General features: G+C 42.6%; 1 long non-coding RNA gene across 1 annotated transcript; it reads right to left on the reverse strand.

Moving 5' to 3' along the window:
- Nucleotides 1-7,476: 7,476 nt before the first annotated feature.
- LOC118983679 (uncharacterized) lies at nt 7,477-11,351 on the reverse strand. The gene is made up of 4 exons (XR_005065757.1): nt 11,209-11,351; nt 10,864-10,978; nt 10,474-10,613; nt 7,477-10,354 (listed from the first exon to the last, which is right to left on the reverse strand). It is a non-coding gene; the product is annotated as an uncharacterized LOC118983679 (long non-coding RNA).
- Between the last annotated feature and the right edge of the window lie 14,346 nt (nt 11,352-25,697).

Here is a 25,697-nt window from a genome sequence, read left to right on the forward strand (position 1 = left end):
CCTCATCTCTTTTTCTGACTTCAGGGTTCATCTTTTTTTAAATATATTTTATTGATTATGCTATTATAGTCCCAATTTTCCCCTTTTGCCCCCCTCCATCCAGTACCCTCCTTCCCTCCAGCAACCCCCCGCCCAAGGCCATGTCTATGGGTCATGCATGTAAGTTCTGAGACTTCTCCATTTCCTATACTAGTCTCAACACCCCCTGTCTATACTGTACCTACAAATTTGTGCATCTTAATCCCTGCATTTTTCCCCCATTCTCCTCCTCCTGCCTTCCCAGCTTATAACCCTCCATGTGATCTCCAAATCTGCAATTCTGTCTTTGTTCTGCTTGTTTGCTTAGGTTGTTTTTTTAGGTTCAATTGTTAATAGTTGTGAATTTATTGCCATTCTAATGTTCCTAGTTTTGACCTTCCTTTTCTTAAATAAGTCCCTTTAACATTGCACATAATAAGGGCTTGGTGATGATGAACTCTTAGCTTTACCTTGTCTGGGAAGCACGTTATCTGTCCGTCAATTCTAAATGATAGCTTTGCGGGATAGAGCAATCTAGGTTGTAGGCCCTGGTTTTGCATCACTTCGAATATTTCTTGCCAGCCCCTTCTTGTCTGCAAGGTTTTTTTTGAGAAATCAGCTGGCAGTCTTATGGGAACTCCTTTGTAGGTAACTCACTCACTGTTCTTGCCACTTTTAAGATTCCCTTTTTGTCTTTAGTTGTTAGCATTTTAATTATGATGTGTCTTGGTGTGGTCCTCTCTGGGTCCATCTTGTTTGGAAGTCTCTTCTTCCTGGACTTCTATGTCTATTTCCTTCACCAAAAGAGGGAAACTTTCTTTCATTGTTTTTTCAAATAAGTTTTCAATTTCTTGCTCTTTCTCCTCTCCTCAGGTTTCATCTTACTTGTAGAAAAAGTGATACGGGAGCACCTTAGAAAAAGTAAACACAGAAAAATATCCATGAAAAATATCTATAATCTCGCTGCCCAGGAATAACAGCCACCATAGTACTTTTTGTTTCCTTGATGTGTTTCTGTACTTCTGTTTCTAATTCGTGTCTCTATTTATCACATAATTGAGATGTTGTGAATATAACCTCATATTGTGCTTTTTAAATTGAATGCCATTTTTAAGCATATGCCATGTCATTAAATCCTCTTTGATAAATATAATTTGAAGAGCCATGTGATGTTCCATCATAGAGGAATGCCCCATGATCGAGCTAAAGTCCCTTCTCCATTGTTGACGATTTAGGGCTTTTGGAATATTTCACCTTTATCACCATCTTCACACATAATGTTTGTGCATATCAGATTACTTTCTCGGAACAGTTCCCTAAAAAAGAGACTTGATGATTTCTAAGGGTTTCGGGTAAGTATTGCCACATTGCCTTCTGGTTTTATCACAATCTGTAAATTAAACTGCTACCCACCACTCCCCTCCTTTAATTTTTGATGTCTTATGAGCCAGACACCTTCTTAAATGCTTTATGTTTATTATTTCATTGAATTGTATTCATAACAATATGAAGTAGGTATTATCTTATGCCCATTTATGGATAAGAAACTGCGGCATAAAGAAGTTACATAGCTCTCCGTAGAGCAAAGAGCCCAATTTCAGATCCAGGTAATGTGACTGCAGAGCCCAGACCGGAAGCAACCTTTGCCATTGAAAGGTACAACGTATGCCCAGTATTCTACATCTCTGCTAACTTCATAGAAGAAAACAGTATCTCCTCATTCTTTCTAAGGTGTATTATTTTAATATTAGCATCTTTAGGTCTTTTCCTGATATAGTTATTAGCCAGTCGTATTTCTTCTGTGAATTCTGTGTTTCCATCACTTGATACTTAATGACTCTTTTTTAAATATAAATTTGTTACATATATAATAATATTCTCCTTTTTCCGTGCCTCTCAATGGCTAAATATTGTTCCTATTTGTCATTTAATGATAATTATATTTTGAACATACGAAAGTTCTTTTTTTAAGCAAATATCTAGATATTTCTCTTTGTGAGTCCTTCCATGATTGTACACTCAGAAAGTAGTTCTCTACCCAAATATCAGATCACTAATAACTTAAATTTTCTTTAAAAATGGTGTATTTTCCCTGGATTGATCAACCGGTCTGCTAACCCAGGAAAGGTAAGGTTCTTTGGGTTTCTTCCCTTTGTTTGAGACTGCATTGTGAGAATGACGGTGAGAACAAATATTTTCTAATATTTCTTGTACTCTAAAAGTACAATTTATAGCAATTTCAAGGCAACGACTTTGCCTCCCACCTAAAAAAGATGCAAACAAAGAAAGCACAGACACACCCTGCTGATGGCAATTTGACGCAGAAGACTGGGTTTTGGTCCTGGGTGTTCTGCTTCGGTGGCCCTCACACAGGTTTCTTCTTTCTGGCACTGAGATTCATTTGCACCGGTTCTCAGTATGAGAAGTTGAAAGATTAGAGTTACTTAAGAGGTGTTACTTTGGACAGTTAAGCCCCAAAAGAAATTACTTCTAATCAGAGCCACTCAGCTTTCTGTGCGAGATCACTCGAGAGCAGTCTGTGTCCACAAAGCATCTCATTGTCTCACAACAAAACCTTCTCATGCCTCAATTAGGGCTCCTTTCATTTTGCTAGGGCTATTTGCCGATAATTCTTCACATAAACGCTTTCAGATAAGCCACTTTCTCTTTCATTCTACTAATTTGTACCAACATAATGGGGAATATAATATTCTGTTTGAAAACAAGCGTAAACATAATTTGGGAAGGCAGTGCAAAGTGCCTCCATTCACTCCGAAACCTAAGCCTAAATTATTTATATGCAATTTTTAGTGACTTATTAATTATCAGCTAAAGTAGGGTTGATATTGAAAAGGGTTGATATTTGCTATTGGTTACTAAACTAGCCTTTAACTGCCAGGAAAAGGAAACCTGCAATTATAAATAGGACACAGGTAACCATGGTAACAGCTCTGCATTGCACAACAAATAAAATTCTTTCAAACACAATTACTGTCCCTTAACATTTGACTAATTTTTACAAGCAAGTCCAATGGCCTCTGTTACATTTCTGAAGAAATTAATGCCCAGGTGACTGTGGACCTAGATATATTAACTTTATACTGGTTATATGCACTTAGGTTATATTAACATCGGACTTTAAAATCTTCAACTGACTCAGTTTTAGACTATTTTAACATGCAACTAACTTTTCAACAAGCAGTTAACAGTCTGGAACTTAAATGATGATTTATAATGCATTATGGAATATTGAGCAATTACTACTTTTAACGAATAACTGCAAGGGAAATCAAAATGGTTATCTAAATATAATAAACAGTCTTTCTAAGCTAGCTGCTCTTCATACCAGAAGACTAGAAGACATTTCACAAATCACCATATTTTTTCGGACTATAAGACACATCTGACCCCAGTTTGGGAGGAAAATGGAGGTGCATCTTATAGTATGAATGTAGCTTACCTGACTTACTGTAGGGGGGGCCGGGCAGTGGCCTATGTTATTTATGTTATTAAATATTTTACTACATTCTTTTCTTCGAAAAAAATTTTTTTCCTATTTTCCTCCTCTAAAACCTAGGTGCGTCTTACAGTCCGAAAAATTCAATATCTAGACCAGCTTTGAAAATAAGTCCAAGAAACCCAATGGAATAAAAATTGTTTTCCAGAATACCTTAAGCAAAGATAATTATTCATGAGCTAAAATGTATTGAGTAACTGTATGCCTGAGACTTTCCAGTCAATTGCACCAATTTATCAGCTGCTATGTCATCTTCATTCTATGAACAGGAAAATTGGAGTTTAGAACAGTCAAGTAATTTATTCAATGTCAACCCTCTGGTAAGGAGCAAGGCTGGAATTTAAACATCACCTGTCTGCACTGAGAATCCAATCCCTTAACTCCTACGGAACAAATAAAAGTCGACCACATTTTGCCCACCCCTCCTAAACACATGACAAAGACTGGCCCATCCACTCTTCCCAAGCTTCATTCAGCCAATACAGTGTTTAGGATCCCAGGTCTGGGAAATGGAATGACACAAAAGATGCTGGGAGTAACCCTGTTAGCCAAGAATGCCCCTTTTTAAAGGTAACTAAGATTATTTGAAGGTCCTATATTTTTGAGACCTCTCTTTTTTAATATTGTTCCATTTTTTGCATACAATCTCTTTTGTGTGCAGACAGAGTTCACAGTAGGCTGGAATGGCTTTCGATAGGATTCTTCTTTTCTTCTTCCTCTACTCCTTCTCCTCCTCCTCCTCTTCCTCTTTCTCCTCCTCCTCCTCCTTCTTTTCCAAAACATGGAGTGTCACTGTGCGACTAGGTTAGAGCTATTCTCTAAGCAAATAGCAGACCGGCACTCCCCAAACTACATGTACAGCTGAGGCTTTTTGATGGCCATTCTTCCTTGCCATAAAAAATGTTGCCAATTTCCCGACTGTGTTAATAGCCATTATTTTAGAAGATGGTATCGTCAGGGAACGCGGAGTGATAGGGAGGACCATGGGGCCTCTCTGTACCACTTGTGCAATGTCTCATCACTTTATAATGATTTCAAAACCCCCCAAAATGCTTTAAACTAGTGCCAATTTTTCATCTTGCCAGGGAAATGAACTTCTGATGTTTGCAGCTGGTAGCTTTCACCCCGTTAAGGTTCCTCTTGGGGAACTGGCCTTCCCTTTGAGGAAGCGCTGAGGCGTGAGGGGGGCACAGCCTGATATCCGACGAGAAACAGCAGAGCATGCCCTGAACCCTGCACCCGAGGGTGCATCACATGCCCTTCTCCAGGAACTGCTGCTGAAAAGCCTCAGGAAAAGGAAGTCAGATTGTGGAGGAAGAGTCCCAACTGCTGCTGGTGGCATTAAGCTCCCTGAACAAGACAAACGCACCAGGGGACAGGATGAGGCAGACACTGCTCTTCGGTGGAAGAATTAACCGTGTTTCTCACCTGGCTGCTGCCTCTGGGTGTTTACTTACGTGTCAGTGCCAGGTCTGGTCACGGGCAGACTGTAGGAATGCTGGGTTCCAGGGAGGGGACATGCAACAGAGGAGAGAGCCAAGTGAGCTCGCGCAGGAGAGCAAGGCCAGTTCAGAGCAGAGGTCCAAGAGCTTGCAGGTCCCTTGTTGTCAGGGGGACTGTTCACATGGTTACCCAGAAACTCTACTCTTTGTAAACCACCTTGAACAAGCAGGAACAGGTCTGGAAATAAGATGCTGATTGGAAGGATTGCTGGAGGGTAAAGAAAAAAATACTTAAAGATTTATTCTGCCTGAAATTCAATCTTTTCTCCCCCCTTTTTTCTTTTATGTTTTATTCTTAAAAGGAGAGGAGAAAAACAAAAGGACTTGAGAGCTTCACCTAGTTAAAGAGACTGATTCTAGAAGTTCCTGGAACTCACTTCAGCCTAATCTTGCCCAGAGACGCCATGCCGGATAAAGGCGACTTGTCCCCAGCTGACGTGCAGAGCAGCCCGTTCAAGCTGATATGAGGAAAAAGTTGCCACTTTGAGAAGCTAGAGAACACACAGCATGGGTTTAGAGGTGAAAAAGATCTGCTCACAGAATCTGGGGAGACAAAGGACAGGGCAGGGAGTACGGAGGACTCTCACACGGGCTGCTTAAGAGACTGCCCCCAAACTACTCATCCATTTCCTACCGCCAGCCTCCCCGAAGCCCTGCAGGTGTCTCTGTGCTTGGGTTGCTCAATAAGCTTATGACTTTTGGGTTTGTAGAAAGGTAAATCAAAGGGGTCAGAAGATTTATCTCACGCCTCTAAAGGTCATTTCTCACAAGGCTAAGTGGCCCAGGATAAAGCCACAATAAAAGTGATTCATGCAGAAAACCCTTTCTGTCGAGGCAGGAGTGAAAAATCCACATCAAATCACAGTCTCTTCTATGCGCGGGAGAATCCTGGGCGCACGAAAGGCTGGATGCAAGTGTGCTGGCAACATGGGCCCATGAGAATGCAGGGTCCAGCATGAAGAGCAGGAGGCACCGCTGCCCAGCGGGAGCTGCCCGGTGGGCCTGCTGCGCCCGCCTCTGGGACTAGACTCCTGGATGGCAGCCAGCCAGCCTGGGGATCTGCTCAACCCCTGCAACTTTCGTGCTAGGAGGTTTTCATCAGCTCCACTATCGACCAAGACCCCTGGGCCTCCTACAAAAACCCACCTTTGCAAATTGCCTTTAGAGGGGATATCCCTGGGACTGAGTTAGGGACATGTCTGTGAAGTTACTGCATTTTATCCCGGCTGGGATCCCCCGGAAAGCACTGTCTCCTCCCCATCCCCTTCCCTGCTCTTTCCAAATGTCTACCAGGTGAAGGAAAGGTGGCCGTGTCAGAACGGGCTCCCGGAGCGCTCAGGCGTGGGCCCATTAGTCTGCACAGGACCTATTTTTTGTGACATCAAATTCGTCTGAGCTTCTTTCCCTTCCTTCCACCGGTGCCATGTTTCTTCCCTTTTTCCTTCCAATGTCTATTCGTTCTCACTCCCAGGCCTTGGTAATGACCCAGTGAAATGCTTTCTAAGCTGAAAGCCTTCCTGTTTAGGGAGAAGTTGACTGATGCTACATCAAAAGGGCTCCAGTTTTACTATAAATCAACCAAAAGTGTAGGCTCTTTCCCCGCCGAATTTCCATTTTCCTTTGGTTCTTTCTTTTTCACTAGCCTTTTCCCCTAAGTAATGTTACAGCTTCACATACAGTTATTTGGTCATAATGGGCCATCTTTAATACAAGCTGGCTGCGGGCACAGAAGCCCAGATGGAGGGGCCCACACCTGCAGTTCAGCGTGGCCCACGCCATCAATCGCTGGCCCTCATCCATCATGTCTACTGAACAGGGATGGTGGTCATGGGGACACACTGCAGGGTGGTCGGAGCAGCCTGTCCCGAGCTGTTAAAAAGGTAGGAATTCCATCCACGTCCACGAAGGACTTACCAAAGACAAAACCTCAGCCAAGTAAAGTCCCGTCCCTAAAAATAAGTAAAACCTGTTCAGTTGTTACACTTTGATCAAAAGTGACAATGTCTGGGGAGGTAAGGGCAGGCTGTCTTGTCTGTTGACAAAACAATGGACGACTAGATTTGTATGGGAATTGTCAGCTTTCTTCAAATACACTTCAAGGGTGTTCTCATGCCTGGGAGGTGTGTGCTGTGAACATCTGTGTGAAGGAAGGTTTATCTTACAGTCAGAGCAACCTGGTAGATCACAGACAAAACCCTGAATTGGTCTGGCCATATAAATCCTGTGTGTATGGACTCAAACATACTGAGTGCACCAACGAACCAGTGCTGCTACTGGAGTTTTGTTTTTTTTAAGGGATGGATTTTTAAAAAAGATTTTATTTATTAACCTTTATAGGGGAAGGGAAGGAGAGAGGGAGAGAAATATCAATGTATGGTTGCCTCTTGCACGTCATCTGCTGGGAACTGGCCTGTAACCCAGGCATGTGCCCTGACTGGGAATCGAACTGCGACCCTTTGCTTCGCAGGCCCACACTCAATCCACTGAGCTACACCAGCCAGGGCCGGAGTTTTTCTACAAAAACTGTTTCCCATCTCAGTACAGTCGCCATTTTCCTTGTCACCATTCCAAGACTGAGGGAAAGGCATGCTCCTGGTAACGAACAGGCTGCCAGTCAGCAGACTTCGTAGAGAGGATTTGCTTAGTAGTCTCCATGTAGGAAGAAGCAGAAGAAGACGCCAACAGTGGGAGCTTCTAGCAGGCTGGCTGGTGCTTCACACGCTGGAGAGGCAGTTGGAAATGTGGGGCACAGTTTTGAAAGATGGACGACAAGGGAAAGGTCAGCGAAACTGAAATGGTAGGTAGGAAAGCGGAGCACGGACAAGGGTGATGTGGCCAAACCGAATCATCTTGTGTGTGCCAGGGCTTTTAAGGAACTCTTTCCTTTCAACTTCAGCTTGTTCTTCTCCCTGGTGACCGACTGCCCCATGAATTATTTGCCTATTTTCTTCCAACCAAATCAATTCTAAAAGCAATTTTGAAAGTTCAGTTATATGATAAAGGCTATTCCCATCAGACCTGAGTCAAATTGTAAATGTGTGTCTTTTGCTTCAGTATGGATTTTTTAAATGATTGTTTGCTCCCAGACTACCTTAAAAATGTGCATATTTACAGAACTTACCCATGCCGTAGCTTGGAAAACTCCTTTGACACAGACTGGAGTGTTGAGCCACAAATGTTCCTGACTTAAAAGCTGAGCCAAATAAAACTTGACGGGAAGGCAAAATATTGTATAGGGAAAGTGACATTTTATAATAATGGAATAAATAAATGCAGAAGAGAAAATGAACCAGCCTCAAATATCCTCTCAGATCCATTTGGATGCACAGGGACGTGAATTGCAATTAGACTTCCCCTATTGTTATTACACTAATAATTCTGTACATGAAGCACTCTTAAACTTGGAGAACTCCAGTCTTCTTAAACCTTCTAATCATGTTGTCACATATCTGCAATCCTGTGTCTGGATGGTGCCACGTGCAAGCCTTGGTGGCAGGCTAATGGGGACAGACACAGAAAGAAAGCCATGGGAAAACCATAGGACCCTTTAATCAAGCACTTCAACTTGGACCCAGATCGAGCAATGTTTGAATCCTCCCAGAGAACACAGTCCAACCCAAAACACATCTACAATTTGACACGAGTCAGACTACAAGTGGAGTTAGTAAAGACAAAGGAAGTTCGCTTGCCCGTCTTCTCTTGTACCCGCTACACAACTCAGCACCCAGAGCTGATGAGGGCAAGTTTAGGAAAATCAGCAAGGGTCTGTCAGTCATTCTTTTAATCAATCTATGAGAGAGCAGTTAATAAGAGGGTAAAAGAATTGATGTTTAACTCTGGGAAAAGACAAGCAGTTGAGGTTGGTCTTAACCCACTGGGTTAGCTGAGAGCGAGGAGAGAGCCGGGGGGAGGGGGGGTGCATTCCCTCCCTAGGGCCAGGAGACAGGGGTCTGCCTTTCTGTGAGTCCTGGTCAGATGCATTCGAGATTCCCAGTAGAGTCCAGGCTGAGAAAAGCCCATCAATCTTCATTTTCATCACTCAGAAACAGATATTTCCCCAAAAGGATGGCCAGGGTGAAATAGAGTAGAAATAAGCCAAGGCAACAAGAAACTTATCATCACTGAATGACTCGATAAAACAATGATTTAGCTATTACATTAATTATTCATTCGACAGACATTTCTCGATGCCTCCTCTATCCAAGGTAATGCGTGAGGTGCCACAGGACAACTGGAAGTAATCTAAGCCTATTATCTCTGGGAATTTAGTTTTATTATGTCTGGAGTGGTATCTAGAAAAGGACTTTTATTTTTTTAAGCGCCTAAGATGATTCTAAGGATCAGCCAGTTGGGAACCTACTGATCTGCAACAGTGATTGTTGGTCTCAGTGTTGTCTGGTAGGTCAGGGAGGGAGCAGTCGGGGTTGGGGAGGGCTGATGCAGGGAGTGCAAATCCCGCTTTGGTCTGTGCCTGTAGAACAGCACCTGTGATGTCTGTTGCTGGGGAAAGACAGAAGTTTTGAACCCAACCCTGTGTGACCACTGAGAAGCTGTGTGACCAGGCGCAAGTCACGAAGCTCCCCCCGGGGGGGCGGCAGTTGCACCCACCTTCAGAATTGTTCAACACTCTGAGATCATACCACGGCCTCTGCCCAATGTCTGCCCCATGGTAGGGCTCAGTTTCTGGCTTCCTCTCTCATAGGCTGTGTGCCCTCTTTTTCCCCTTTTACTTAAAAAAAATTGTCTTCACTCTCCACAACCCAATTCCAACCCACATTCTCCATGAAAGCCTCTTGATACCCTTTCATCCCCACCCCCAAGGCCGGCTGACCTCCCTCCCCTACATTCCTTGGTGCTTATACTCAGGGTCACATAATCTAGTACTTAACTGTCCTCCCGTTACTTCACAAGTATTGTTTTGGGTCTGCTGCCTGGGTTCTCCCTGGGCACTTGGACACTTTTTTTCCAGTGACACAAAAGAATTACTTGTTGATTGATCAAAAGCACCTGTGGGTCAGCTCGGCTGCCATAGGAGACATCTGAAGAGGGAGGGGACATCCTCACTTTTCTGTGGACAAAATGCAGTGGGGACCAGACAACATTGCCACCGCCTCTGGCAGGCATTAGCATTCTGAATAATCATCAGGATGCCAATCTCCTTCCACCCCCACTCACTTGTTTTGTTGCAAAAATGCAAAACCTGCATTTTTCCGTGAACCAGATCTCACTCTATGCACAGAGTGAATGCGGCGTCTGTGTTCGGCATTCCGGCGTGATAATTACGCATTAAGCTGCATGGCTAAATCTTCCGTTTTCTCTGCGAAAACACAAAGGAATGGCTAAATACTCCAGTGTGCTATCTTGACCTTCTTTCCACAGCAATTGCTTTCTTATCACCCAGATGGCCCTCATGCTGCGATGGGCCTGCAAAAATACCTGAGAAGCCTCGGATGTGTATATGACTTGAGAGGTGAGTGATGAGCTGAGTTGCAGGGACATCTGTATCAGTGGACACATGGATGTATCGGGAAGAGGCAGTACTCCGTGTGTGTATGCGTGTGTGTCTCGCTGCATGCCTGTGGAGAAAACAGATCTTTTTAATGAGGAACAAAAGCTGGATTACATAAGCAGCCCTGTTTGAAACAGCTTGTATAGCAAAAATGGAAAATGAGGTATGAATATTCATAAATAAAACAGGAGAAGTATTCCTTTGCAAGGAGGAAGTGGAGTTAGGAAATTCTGAGTCTTGTTTGACCAAAATTTTGGCCAGGAAGTGGTAGAGGTGTGGATCACGCAACATATCAGACAAACACAAAACCAACTAACTCCATTGCCCAAATGTTCCCCTTCGTCGGCACACTGATAACTAACTCCTTAATTTTTCCACACGTCATTTAGTCAGAGTGCCTTAAAGAAATTTGATTCTTCAATCTCTGAAGACCTGTAAGAAAAAAAGAAATAAGAAAATAAGAACTATGTACAAAAATTAACTCCAAATGGATCAGAGGCTTAAATGTAAAAGCCAAAACAATACAAGTCATGCAAGAAGACATATGAATAAATCTCTGTGACCTCGGATTGGGCCATGGGTTCTTAGCTATGACACCCAAAACATAAGTTAGGGATTTGGCAAAAAAAAGGTTGAATTAAGGACCCAACACCTTCACTCACCAGCTCACAGAGGTCCTGCTTCCTGCAGAGTCCCCACCCCAAACACTTCTGGGAGTCTCCTGGAGGCGTTTTGCATAAGTTCAAGAACAAGTCATTATTGTTTGTCACTCCACAAACATAAACTCTGTGCCTGGTGCAAGGTAAGCACCTGCCATGCTTCAGGTAAGTAGTTCCTACCTGCCCTCACCCTTTGTTTTTTGTCTAGTGAGACTGTCACTGCCAACCACAGAGCAGAGGGGATCATTCTAGATACTTTCAAGCAGCTATGAATTTTTAAAAAATGCCACAACACCACTGGATGAAACATGATTCTCCTTAATCCTTTCAACACAAATAAGAACAAGATTTGTTGGCTATTTAGGCGGGGGAGGGGGGGTGGAGTGTGTACTGCCTTAGGTCAGAGATAAAGTTAGATTTTTCATCGGGGAGCTTTAGCCTATGGGGTTTCAAAGAGTAAAAGGCATTTCACCTGTTTGCAGGACAAATGTGCTTTCGAAAAGCCAACTCTCCAAACGAGTCATTGCTGGTTTCCTATGGCATCCAGCTGGCTGTCTCTGACACGGCCTCACCCAGCTTCCCACTGAAACCCCCAGGGGACCCAGAGAGCAAGGAGCCCAGACAGCCCATCTAAGACCAGAACTGCACAGCAGCTGCACTAACTCAGATTGGCAGGACCAATGCACCATTTGGGGATTGAGAAATCCTCACCCCACCCCACCCCAACCCTGGTTCTGACCCTGAGGGTCTCCCAGCCATAACTTGAACAGGTGTTCTGCCTTACACGGTCTGGGAGCCAGAGTGTTAGAATCAACTCAACTTGTCAGATCAATCTAGATGCAAAAAATTGGATATTAAGTTTTTTACCTCTCTATACTTCAGCACAATCGTTTTTATATGTTTTTGGCCAATGCTATGGGGAAATTGTCTTAAATTTAAATTACGATAGAAGGAATTCTATCTGTTAGGGATGTGTGCCCAGTGCCTAGAATAATACCTGGCATAGACCAGACCCTCGATATTTACTTGTTTGAGCTTTTGTAGGTAATTAGTTTTAAAAGTCAATAGGACTGTAATCAGCTTCTAATCACACTTGTACTTTAATTTTTGAAGAGAATTTAGGCACAGAATTCTTTAATAATTTCATAAAGCATAGTCATCATGAAATTCGCCCAGAACTTAGAGGAAGAAAAGCAGGAACTTGTTAAAAGAAAGAATAGTCCATTTAACTGCAAAGAACACAAATAGCCTTTGTTTGTCAGTGACCTTCAAGCCATGGGCCCCACGCCTTCCCCCCACCTAGGGAGGTGAGGGCTAACCAGCCTGCTCATTGGCCAGAGCCTGAGCAGAACTGGGTCCCATCAATGCCGCTGCAAGAAGAAATAATTACTTCTTAACGCCTCGAATTAATTTCAGCCCTGGGGAAATCCAATTTAAAAAATAAAGAATTAAATAGGAACAAAAGAAATACTGTGTTTGATGTTCGGCACCAAAAGGTTAGAGACTAAAGTCAGCAAACAGAAGGACGTGTGTGGAGCGCAGTGGGCTGACACCCACTGCAGGCCAAGTCCGGCCTGCAGCGTTATTAGCATGCCCGCTCCACCTGAGCGTGGGGACAGGCACGTCCACTTCCCTCCATCCAGTCCAGGTGCAGAATGCCTGCCAACCTCCTGGCGCTGATTCCAGGACCTGAAGCTGTTTTAGGAACCGCATTAAAGTTTTGAGTACTGATTGGAGGTTGATGTTCACATGGAGCAAGAGGCAGCTCTGGGGCCTACATTTACCCCTCTCTCTTTTCTCCCCACCCCAGTGCCTTCTGTGGATGAAAAGGGGGTCACCTGCTAACCTGCTAAGCTCAGGGGCAGTCTGCATGGTGGGCCTTACACACCCAGAGACCAATAGTAAGCATGTGAGGTGGTTGGGGCATAACAACTCCTGACTGAAAGCAGGTCACAGTAGCAGTCACGTCCTACGCCGCAGCGTTCTTGACAAAGGTCAAGCTCTGCCGTAGGTGAGCCTGTCTGTGGCCTTTCTGCCTCTGAGATAACATGCCTCTGAAAGGCCAGAGAGTCATCCTCTCTTTCTGGACCCCTCAGGGCACCACTGCACCGGAGAAGGGACCTTGTTCCCCTGACATTCTTGTACCCGCTGATGCAAAATAAATATTTCGCTATTGTCCTCTGTGCCCGATCTCAGAGATTCCCCTGCTTTTCCAGACCCCACTTCCCCGAATGATCATCAGTGGATTCCCCCCAACCCTCCTTACTTATGGCCCCTCCTTGTGTAGAAGAAACGGCAGCACCGCAGATCTTGGAGCATCCCCTCAATCTGTTGAGATGTTGCTTCCCAGCAGCTGTCATCAGTTTGGCTTAAATAAACTCATAAACATTCTCTACAGGTTTGGATGTTTCTTAATGTCAACCATCCGTGTATCTAAATGACTTTCTCCCCTTACTTTCTTATCTTTGCAAGCTAAACATGAACGACTGGACTAAAATATTTTTAATTTTGCCATTTAAAAATGCTTTAATACAGGATTTTAAAATTATTCAGGTATAGCAAGGCCACCAGATCAGAAGGCAAGGGCCACTGAGAAGACAGTTTGTTATACTCACAGATCCCATGAGGAGGGGGCACACCACACAGTGATGGGATGGGAGGACGGGGGAAGCACCAGGTAGGAGACAGACACCGGCGAGGGGGACAGTGTGAGCAGGAGCCTTTCTTGTCATTTCTGCAGGAAGAAGTGGGCCTGGCATGGTAAGCAGGCTCAGGACAGCCTACGTTAGGCCAAGGTAATGGGTTCTGGAGCACAGGGTCGTATCCCTGGTGATCTGGGCCCTGGCCTTGTGGTGATTCCAGCAAGTGGGAGGTGGCCCGGAATGTGAAAGCTGGATAAAGGAGGGGCTTGGGGAAAAGGGCTGTGCACTGGTTAGTGCTCAGCTGCCTGTTGTTGACTCTCTCTAGGAACTGACCAGGTGTCAAAGCATCAGAAGACAGAAAATAAAAAAGATGTGGCGTCTTGCTTTACAAAGGCACTTGCATAGATTTCAGTTTACAAGATTAGTAAACCAAGCATTTCACGTGGTGACTTTCATCACAACATTGAACTTGAGTTATGGAAAGGTCAGTCGACCTATACATTCAAACGTATGAAAAAGGGTCCCAAACTATATAGGCTGCTTCTACTGGCTGGGAACCATCTTCATTCATGCCCCTGGGGGTTGCCCTTCCTGAGAACTAAGAACAATGCTTCAGGAGAAGGATGTTGTATGTTTTATTCTTGGCCATTAACTGGTCACAACTGATGTTTCGAAGAAGGAGGCTGAGGGCTGCTGACGACAGCAGGCAGGTTTCCTCTATCACAGGGTGCAAACCCGACCCGAGCATCAATACCAGAAGCTCTGATGACTCAATAGAAGTTCAGAGCCTTGGAGAAATGGGTCTGAAGGAACTTATTTTCCTGGAGGGGGAAAAGTGTCATCACCTCATCGTTCCCCAAGTGGCTGTTTCTAACTTCCAAAAATAAAATACCAATGAGGAGGTCAGGGAAAGGGGGATATCCAACCACACTGAAAACTAAAATTTTAAACTACGAATTTTCTAGCCACCTATGACTAGAGTTTGGAAAGAATTCACTGTAGCACTAAAGTTGATGGAATTGGTCTGAAAAGTACAATCCGTGGCTCACTCAGTGAATTCCAGTTTTCCACAGTGTGAAAGCTTGCTTCCCTCTTGCCACGTTAAGACCATCCTCACTGAAACCCGAGAGGAGGCTGTACACCATAGATTTCTCTTCCCCCTGGAACGGATGGGCAAACATAATTAAAATGGAACATGGCCCTGGAGAAAAGGGATTGCTAGAGGATAAAGAATGCCAGACACGATGCTAAAAACTTCAGAGGAAAAACGAGCCTCGGAAATGGCTTTGTTTCCGAAGCGGGGAAATTGTCTGACACTGTCAACCTCAGCCGGAAGAAGAAGATACAACCTTCATAGAAAAGCTGCAGAAAAAATAGTAACAGAAAAGCCTGAGATGAAAAGGGAAATTGGTGAGTTAACAAAGGTAGTCAAGAAAACTAAAGATGTAATAGTTAGCAAAACCCCAAATCACATCAATTACTGGGGAAAGACAAAATTGCCAGTTTAGAAAATCAAAACAGCAATGAAGAGGGCACAATTAAGAAATTTCAGAAAAACAGAAAAAAAGACTAAAGGCAAAAAATGATAAGAAGGATGATAAGTGGACAGAGAATAGAGTCAACCGAGTAATTACGTGGTATAACTGAGGAAGACGATGGAGCAAGAGGAAGAATCACACGTGAACGTATAATAAAACATAAAACTATTTCCCAGGCCAAAGAATACTGAGGAATTCAACTCAATAGGGTGCAACACACTTAAATTAAAATTAGAAAGTCTAGATACATCCTGACAAAATACTTGGTCTACATGAACTACAAGAAAGAAAGAAACCCGGTAAGTCAACAAGGGGGGTATATGTGAAGGCTGAAAATCACTTTGGCCTCTGTGTTTTCCTGTGTCACAGCGGATGAGAAAGACAAAACACTGGCAGAGTTTTGAGGGAAAAAATTGTAGCAAGAATTTTATTGCATGCAAGACTGTCCTTTTGCATTGTGAAGTCAACATAAAAGTATTCACAGCTTTGTAAGGATTTTGAAAATGGGTTATTAGCTCTTTACCTTTTTTCTTTAAGGTATATTCTATCTGAATGGGAAAGTGAAAGAAAGAACCCAAGTTGTAGATCCTTTGGTGTTAAAAAATCAGCCAATCATGACAGGTGCCACTTAGTTCAAACAACTGTTCAAGATTTCATAGCAATACCAAATGCAAGTTGAAAAAAAGTTTAATTTTTTTAAAGAAGCTATGGGTAGCAAAAGAATAATTTAATTCTAGAATTCTTAGTCAAAAAATTATATTACAAAACACAGGAATTATGGTGATTTTGATAGAAAAGGGGATTTTAAATTTAACATTTTATATGTGGATTCAAAAGATTGCTTTTCATTCTTGATTTGGATGTAATAAGATTGCAATTTTTTATATTTTCTTTTTAAGCTTAAAAATAAAGCCATACCAACATAAAATGCACAATAGATAACCTTCAAATCAATGGAGATAAATGCAAACACATAATGTGCTTCTAGTTTTAGTTTTAATAATGCTTATTCAAATCTATATGTAACATAGTGGGATGTATTTGTTTTCTTTTCAATGGTAGTGTTTTCTAAAAGGAACACATTTCAATTTTAAATAAAACTTTGTTTTTTTAAATAAAGAAACGCCTTTGATATATAAATGAAAATACATTCATTGGCATTTTCTGGGGAGCCTCCACACCCAACGCTTGTTTGCTCTGTGCAGTTCCCCATTGGAACCAGCCTTATGTGCGGGCTCACTACGCATCCCTTGGGGGAAAGGGCCTGACTGCAAACTTCCAGGTGGATTCTTAAAAAAATAACCTGCATTGTTTGACACAACGATTTGCCCGTTTACTGAGGTTATATAGAGGGTTCTTCTTTTCTTTAAATCCTAGGATGTCAATTATTCACGTACTTTTGTCTTTCATTAGACAGGCCTCTTTGAGGCCCCCAATTATTTCTTTTTTTTATTCCCACAACCTGGCCCAGAGCCTGGTTATAGCCAATTTGTCACACGGAAGTGAAATGAAATGATGCAAATACAATGGTTCTGCCAGATGGTGGTTGCTGTCACCATATTCATCCCCATTATTGAACTCGCAGCCTTAGTTTTTTTTGGTTACATCTTGAGCTGTTTCAAAGGACTTCTCCCTCTGTGTTGCTCTGGTGTACTCGCACCTGCAAAACCCGGGAGGCACGTGTTACTATCTGTGCTTTTAATCACCAGGAGCTGAAATGAGCCACAGTTGGGAAACTGCATCTTTCTGCTATAATGGAAACTCTTTCCATCACCTGATTTTATTTGGCTCCTGACTTTTCTCCCCCCAGGCTCTGTGGATCCACTCTAATTGTACTTTCTCCAGAGGACGGTGGGAGTGAGCGGTAGACACGTGGCACACCTCCAGGTCAGTGTGCACGCTGCTCACCTGGCTGGGCAGCCTTGCCCCCTGACTCCCCTCGTAGGTAGATTCATCTGAATTCAGATGTCACCTCCTCCATGAAGTTCTTCTGCACACATGGGTTTTCATCACACAGTCTGCTGTCATTATGATCATGCTTATCAAGCAGGGTGGGGCCTGTGTCTCCCTCACACACAGTCCCATTCTCAAAACACTATGACATGCACTCAGTAAACTCTTACCTACTGGGAGCAGATTGCATGCCGGGTCCTCATGCAGAACCCCAGGATGTGACATTGAACAGACGATGCACGGTGCCCTGGTACTGTCCACGTGGAGCTCCCAAGCTTACAAAATAAGATAATGACTACTTTTGACAGAGCTGTGACTGAAAGAAATGGTTGGATGTACAGGAGTGTGCGCAGATCTACTCCAGAGAGGAGGTCAAAGGGAAACTAAGGCCAAGGTCTGAAGGCAGAGAAGGAGCTAGCTATGCGGTGAGCCAGGTAAGTACCTTCTAGACAGAGAAAAGGGCATATGCAAAGGTCCTGAGGAAGTCATGAGCTTACTCTGTCCAAGGAAAAGACAAAGGCCAGGGTGGCTGGAGCAGAAGTGAGAATCACACATTAGGGAAAAGCATGGCGTGAGCTGGAGCCAGTTAGGCAGGAAAACGCAGGTAACACTGGCCCTGCAGCTGCAGGGAGTGAGATGTAAGCCCATTAGCCATGAGCTCCCACTCAAGAGTTTCAAATAGGGAAGTGATGTTCCCTCATTTCTAGTTTTGGAAGATCCCTGTGGAAGGGAATTGGCGTGAGGAATACTTTGGTGGATAGTGAGGCCATTGACTGAGATGGGAAGAAGAGGTATGGAGCAGGCTGGGCTTTAGACAGTGTTGGTTTGAGGGTAGAAAAACAAAGGAGGCAGGTAGATGTACGAGCTTGTAGTATATACAAATGTCTGGCTCAAAGATTTGATTTGGGCCATATTCCCACAGACATGGTATTTATGGCTATGGAATAGAAACAGATTGTTTTGGAAGGATCAGAATAGGACCCAGGCCAAGGCCTGAGGCAACCAAACATTTGGAGGTCAGATGGGAGAGGGAAAACTTGCAAAGGAGCCCAAGAAAGGGGAGGGGGCAGGAATGTGTGACTTGAAGGAAAACTGAAGGAGAGTATTTCAGGAGGAGCAAAAAGCTCACTCTGTGGGAGGCTCCGGGAGAACCAGTGAACGGGACAGATTTCCTTCTGAGCTGGCAAATCCAAGGTGGTTGGCAGCTTCGTTGAAAGCAACGTCCGTAGGTGGCAGACACGGACGTCCGGTGGAATGGACGGTCGAGGGGGAGGAGGGGAGAAAGGAGAGGTGATGTTGTAATTGGCCTTTGAGAGAAATTTTGCTGGGAAGGGGAGCAGAGAAAGCACTTTCTGCCTAACCCCAGAAGACACATTCAGGACATCACGTTTGGAACACATGATACTTCTTCGAGACCACTCAAAAAGAGAAAGCATCAACAGATGAAATAGCACTAGAAATATTTATAATAAGTCGTGTGAGTTTGGAGAAACCTTCTGTTAATAACAGTATTTTTTGGTTCATTTCTATACTGTCCTATAATGGCTGAAATCGTAAGAGCAATTAAAGTCTGCCAATTAAAAGATATTATTTTATTCAATAGTCATAGCAATGCTATGAGAGAGGTACCCTGGCTTTCTCATTTTAAAGATGAAGAATCCAAGTCTTGGAGAATTAAGAGGTGATAGCAGACCACACATCGTTAGTGGCAGGACTGGCATTGGACCCCTAATTCTGACATCAGAGTCTGTGTTCCCACCCTTTGTAAAACAAGCGATAGAGACAAGAAAGAACATATTAATGACACAGAATACAAACTAAAAACTTAGCCATTCTCATTTAAAGAAAAACGGTCTTTCTCAATTGACTAATAATTTTGGTAATAAGATGACCTTTGTTGAAGGCTCTTCAGCAGTAATTTAGATAATTCTGCTGGTAGGTGAGAATTGGTGAATGGAAGCCTTAGGTGTGATCTGTCCCCCCGCCCCACCCCCAACACCCTGCCTTTTTAAGTGCAAGCAAGAAAGCGACTTAGTAAATACCATCAACCCTCACTAAATCTAGACCAAGGGTGTCAAACCCATTTTCACTGGGGGCCACATCAGCCTTGAGGTTGCCTTCAAAGGGCCAAATGTGATTTCAACTCCTTAATGGTTAAGGAGTAGTTACATTTATACAGTCCTAAAATTATTTCAGCCCTTTGAAGGAAACTTCAAGGCTGATGTGGCCCCGGTAAAAATTAGTTTGACACCCCTGATCTAGAATATCTAATATTTTCAATAGGTCTCTGACAATATATCCCACACATTCATAAAAGAAGTGTCTGAATAAAAGTAAGTAGTAGTATATTCTTTACTTACTGGATTTAGAAAATATGCTTATTCAATAACTCCTAACTATGTTTTGTTCTAAGTAGGTTCTCTAAACATTTAACTAACCAGGACCCTGTATTTCATCATCACTTAAGGCAAACTCCAGGCAGGAAAATGGTCTCATGCATTACCTAAAGAGGTCCCCAAATGTGTATACAAAAACAAACAAACAAACAAACAACAAACCCACACACAAGGAGCGTGAGGCTGCACAGGAGAAATGACCCCTTAAAATAATGCACTCGGCTCTTCCAACCAGCAGCTGCCCCACCCATGCTGACAGCCATCGGTGGAGACGGCCCCAGCTCACGGAAACATGTAAGGCAGACAGCCATCCAGTCATTCACGCGTTTGGTCATCTTGCCAGTGCTTCTGAGTTTCTCAAAGGCACTGAGCCAATCGAGAAATCTGTGACATTTGTGGAGAGATGATTCCTTGGCTTGCTTGCCAAATGTCACAGGGGTGACAGCACCTACACAGGGTGGCGAGAGGGCAGAGGAGAGAGCAGTGACGTACGCATGACAGACGCCAAGGCGATAGGGTTTTTAAATTGCTGCATTTTTTAAAGGAAATGCATGCCCAGTGTGTAAATCACGAAGAAAAGCAGTGAAGCAGACACAGACCGCCCTCAGAGAGCGGTGGCATTTTCTGGGGAAGCATTTCTACAGCTGCGATATAATGAACATGCAAACATGTATCTCTTTTTTTGTGCGGTGCTGTGTTGCGTTTCCTACCACACTGTGAAATCTCCAACATCATTTAAAATTTCTCGTACATACAGGCCACGTGTAACACTCCATGATATGGATAAACGGTGACTTATTTAAGCATTGCCCCATGATTGATTATTTGGGTTCCAGGCAATGTTTGATGGCTGTAACCAATCAAAGAAGCTGTCTGTGTACTTACTTTCTTAAGTGTACATCCCTGGCAGTAAGTGTAACTTCTGGGCCAAAGAACACAATAAACTTGGGGGCTTTGTAAACCGCTCACCAGCAAGACTGTGGCAATTTCTCCTTCTTCAAGAGTGTGTTGGTGTGGCTGTCTCACTAGACGCTGGACCACCACAGTCGCAGCTTCAAATGATACATATTCATTAGCTTGATGAGTGAAACAATTACTCAGTCAGTTTGAACCCTTTGAGTTCTTTGTTTGAACCCCATTCATGCTCTGTGAGCCACGTGCATGTCCCTTTCATGAGTTATCTGTTAATACACCTTGCTCATCTGCTTTTTGGAGTTTTCATGTTTTTAATGGTGGGTTTAGATTTGTTGTATATCAAAAACAGAATCCATTATCCCCTCTGTAGCAACCGTGTCCAGTTACCTCCCTTACTCGTGGTTTGCTCTGCCCGCAGGGTGGTGCCTTTGGGGGGCCAGGGTTCAGGAGGGGATGAGGTTTTCAGACACGGGTGCCTCTGTCCCATCAGGTGCTACTGGTAAGTGGCTGTTAAGGACTGCGTGGGGACCACAGTTTGAATTTGTGTTGGTATGCGGTGACGGACGATTGGAGACTAAAGTCCAAAGGAAGCAATGTAGTAAAATCTACATCTCGAAATGGAGACCCAGGGGTGTGGAGGTGGATGGGTCAGAGGGAAAACCTTCCCTTTCGCCCTTGAACTTGAGCCTTCTCAGTGGCCGGCTGGGTTTGACTGACACAGCATTGAGTTTCTCTTTGTGTAAATTTCAACACTGTGATTTAAACTAAAATAGAGAATGAAGTGGAGGGGACATTTCTTTCTCACAGAAAAAAAATAGAGATGAGTGAAGATATCAAAACATTAGAAGTGGTTGTGAGATTGATGTTGAAAGAACACAGGCCTTTTTTTCCTAATACATGCCTGATGAGTGAACATATTTGATGAAATCCTGGAAATCATGTAGAAAAGAAGGAGAGGTAAAAACCCTAAGAGATAAGCTAGCCCGAGAGCAGAAAATGTTGAGTGTGGGAGTTTGAAATTCCTTGTAGACGATGGGTAACCTTTAAAGTTTTAGACGTGAATAAAGCAGCTTCTTGGGAATATTAGTTTAAGAATGTGCCAAGTGGTTTGAAAAGAGAGAGAAGAGAAGCAGGAAGATCAGCTATGCATTCCTTGCTTTAGTGCAACATTTAGGGAGAACGATTTGGTGATATGTGTAGCAACACATATAACACATGAGTCTTTTGCCCCAATCACTTCATTCCTGGGAATTTATTAAGGAAATAACAGGAAGAGTATATAAAGTTATATATGCAAAGATGTTCCTTGCATAGTCATTTATAATAGAGAAAATTTAAAACACTAATTATCCAACGTTCACAAGGTGAAATGCTACAGAAGGATTAAGTATCATGATGCAAACCTGTATTTATTAACCTTCAAGTGGTCTCATGGTCTATTTATATGAAGCAGAGGGTCAAAAAACAGTCCATGCAGGGTGCCTCCTCCTTCATTTTAATCCATAGCCATCATCCCAGTGCCTATAGATTGTCATCACAGTAATGCTTTCTAAAGCAAACCTAATTTAGAATACATTTCACTAAGTGAACTGATCTCCTTCCTGCCTTTCCTTCCTATAGGGAATGAAGGAAAACAGGACAGGGGCCAGGGCTTGTCTGTACCCAGTCCCTGAAGCAACGTGGCCCTCAGCTAATCTGTGCCTGGTGTTCAGTTTCATGCGGGCCCTGGGTTCTGTGTGTTTGCAATATACGGTGATGTGCCCATTCTGTTTCATTGCTGTGACTGCAAAGGCACTTCCCCCCAATACAGTGAAGCATCTGTTGGCCTTCCAATGGGGGTTTTCTGTGCTCCCCCTCAGGTCAGTGCTGCGGCACAGAAGTCTAATGTATCAGAACCATCAGGCCTCTGCATTAATAAATCCCCTTTAAGTCCTCACCTGCCACGTGAGAGTCGAATCAGTTTGGCACGTCACCTGACCTCTTAGACTCTCTGTTTCATCCTTAAAATGGGGACAACATGGTATCTTTCCTTTCGTTGTTGTGGAATTGAATGTGAATAAAAGCCCTCCTTCACTAAACCCTCCCTGTCCAGATTAGATAATTTGGACAAGGAGTATTAATATCTAGAATAGGTTGTTTTTTTAATTTTAATTAAAAGTAACATGCCCACAACACCCACTGCCTAAAATGATGAAATATTTCTCCTTTCTAACTAGTCTCTTTGGAAAAACAAAATTAAAAGCAACAGATCATTTCCCCCAAATATTAAAAACAAGTTCCTATTTAATAAGTGCATATGCAAATTGAAGAGGATCTCGCCTCAGCTATGATCACTGAAGATAACGGGATTATGTTATTCAGGTAACCTATCTCAAGCTAACATTCAAATCCATAAACATGTTTTCAGAAAAGAAGACCTACCATCTTCAGATTCATCTAAAACACTTTGCTTATGGAAACAAAATGCTATTTAAGATCTTTGCCTACTTGCCCTTTACTTTTCCCACCCATGCTTCAAAATACTAGATTCATTAGGGGAACAAATTCACATGCTTGGAAGTGAGTAATTACTGTACTTGGTCACAAATATTACTCTATGAATGTGAGTTCTAATGTTCTTCCAGAGTTCACCCAAATATTTAGCATTTTTTTCTTTTTTATGCAAGACTTAACCAAATCAAATCCAAAGTTATATTTTTAAAATTAAATTTATTGGGGTGACATTAGTTAATAAAATTTATAGGTTTCAAGTGAATGATTCTGATATATCATCTGTGTATTGTGTTGTGTGTTCACCACCCAAGGTCAAGTCTTCTTCCATTGCCATGTATTTGACCCCTTTACCCTTTAGTACTTAAGCCCAGTACTTTAAAGTTGGCCATCACTGATCTGCTGCTCTCAGACCCCATGGATCAGTGTTAGCCTTATTAGAAATCCATATAAATGGAATCATGAAGGATATACTCTTTTCTGTCTCATTTTCATTACGAGTGATATTTCATCTGTGGTTCATTTCTTTTTTATTGCTGAGCAGTATTGCATTGTAGAGATACATTATTATTCATTTGTCTGGGGTTGGCCAAGTAGATTGTCCCTCATCTTAGTTGTTATGAATGAAACTGCTACAAAAATTCCTGTAGTTTGTGTGTATGAATGTGTGTTTTCATTTCTCTGGGGTAAATGTCCTATCTATCATTGTGGCAATGATTTTATGGGTATATCAGTTGGTCAAAATTCATCAGAAATAAACTTAAAATTACTGCATTTGCCTTTGTNTGTGGTTCATTTCTTTTTTATTGCTGAGCAGTATTGCATTGTAGAGATACATTATTATTCATTTGTCTGGGGTTGGCCAAGTAGATTGTCCCTCATCTTAGTTGTTATGAATGAAACTGCTACAAAAATTCCTGTAGTTTGTGTGTATGAATGTGTGTTTTCATTTCTCTGGGGTAAATGTCCTATCTATCATTGTGGCAATGTTTTATGGGTATATCAGTTAGTCAAAATTCATCAGAAATAAACTTAAAATTACTGCATTTGCCTTTGTGTGTGTGACTGGCTAAACACACTATGGTCATTTATACCATGCAATACAACTCAGAAATAGAAAAGAATAAACTACTAATACTCATAATAACTTGGAGGAATTTATAGGGAATCACGCTGAGTGAAACAAACTGGTACCCCAAAAAGTCACATACTGCATGATACCATTTGAAAATCATGTTTTTATGAGTTCTAATGGCTACCAATCACGTGTAACTGGAAAATGAAGCTATTTTCAGGCAGTTTCTCAGAAAAGTTTATCTCCCATTCATACTTCCTGAAAAAAGATGATTTGGTTGATGTATTCCAGTGAAAAAGGATTCTTAGAAAACCCAAAACCAAGGTATTCAAGACACAGGATATAACTACCGAATAATGGAAAGAAATCCTGGGAAAATAGAAAGGAAAAAGCCACACTAGGGCGGAAAAATCTGAAGACTCCAGAGAATGTCTTTAGGAGTAAAGTGGATTCCACGTATAAAGACGTGAAAGGCTTTAATGTACTCGGGCAACGTGAAACTCCACAGAGGGGAAAAACACAAAGAAAGACACATAGTATTCATGAAGGAGGACACCTAGTGCCTTAGACCTGAAGGGTGAGGGGGCTGGCTGGCACCCACAGTTTCTACTGCAGGAAATGATGAAAGAGAATTAGAGAACGTGGCACTGTAAATTCTGATCACAATGAACAAATCTAAGTGCGTGGGATGAATGAACAAGGCTAAAGACCGAATCAGTGAGCTGGAAGACAGAGCTGGGGGACACTCCCAGAGGGCAGTACACTCAGAGGAATGGAAAGAATGAGAGAAAAGTGAACTGACGTGAATAATAATATCAGAAGGTCCATGTGGTACAATATCCATAAAAAAAAGACCAAGTGATGTTATAAACAAAGAACTAATAGAAGAATTGGCGAACAAGAGTAAGGAAGCCAAAGTTTTAGAAATCTTTCATAGAAGAGAGTTAACAGATACTGTATGAAGCGGATGAACCAAGAGATACTCATGTTGACAGTGAAAATCATAGCACTAATCACTGAAAGAACGGAAAACAGAAAAGAAGACACGCGTTAGCCTCTAGGGACAGGAATGGGAAGACTGTTAATTTTCATTTACTACTTTATACTTTTTTTTACAACAGAAATATTTCTTTAAAAATTTTTAAGCAAAGAATATTGCTTTTCCCCCCTGACTCTCATGGTAGAGATTGATAACCACTACACGTTTACTGCATTTTGTAGGGGTTCCTGGAGTTATTCATCAGTGCTACCTCTTTGTCTGCGGTGTTTGGGCCATGGCTGGTAAACAGTATATATCTGCATGGATAGTTCAGATATGAGAAGTCTCAGCAGATGTTCTACCAAACAAAATTCCAAACAGTACACGTGGTTAACAGGAAACTTGGCATCCCCTGGAGCTATTTTTTGTTTAAAAATAGGGTGGGATGGCTAGCCCCAAAAGGGACTGGTCCAAAGAGTAAACTTTACATTTTGGGGTGAATAT

Source organism: Sturnira hondurensis, unplaced genomic scaffold (assembly GCF_014824575.4).
Source record: "Sturnira hondurensis isolate 20B ecotype Veracruz unplaced genomic scaffold, ASM1482457v3 Scaffold0002840, whole genome shotgun sequence".
Classification (NCBI taxonomy): domain Eukaryota; kingdom Metazoa; phylum Chordata; class Mammalia; order Chiroptera; family Phyllostomidae; genus Sturnira; species Sturnira hondurensis.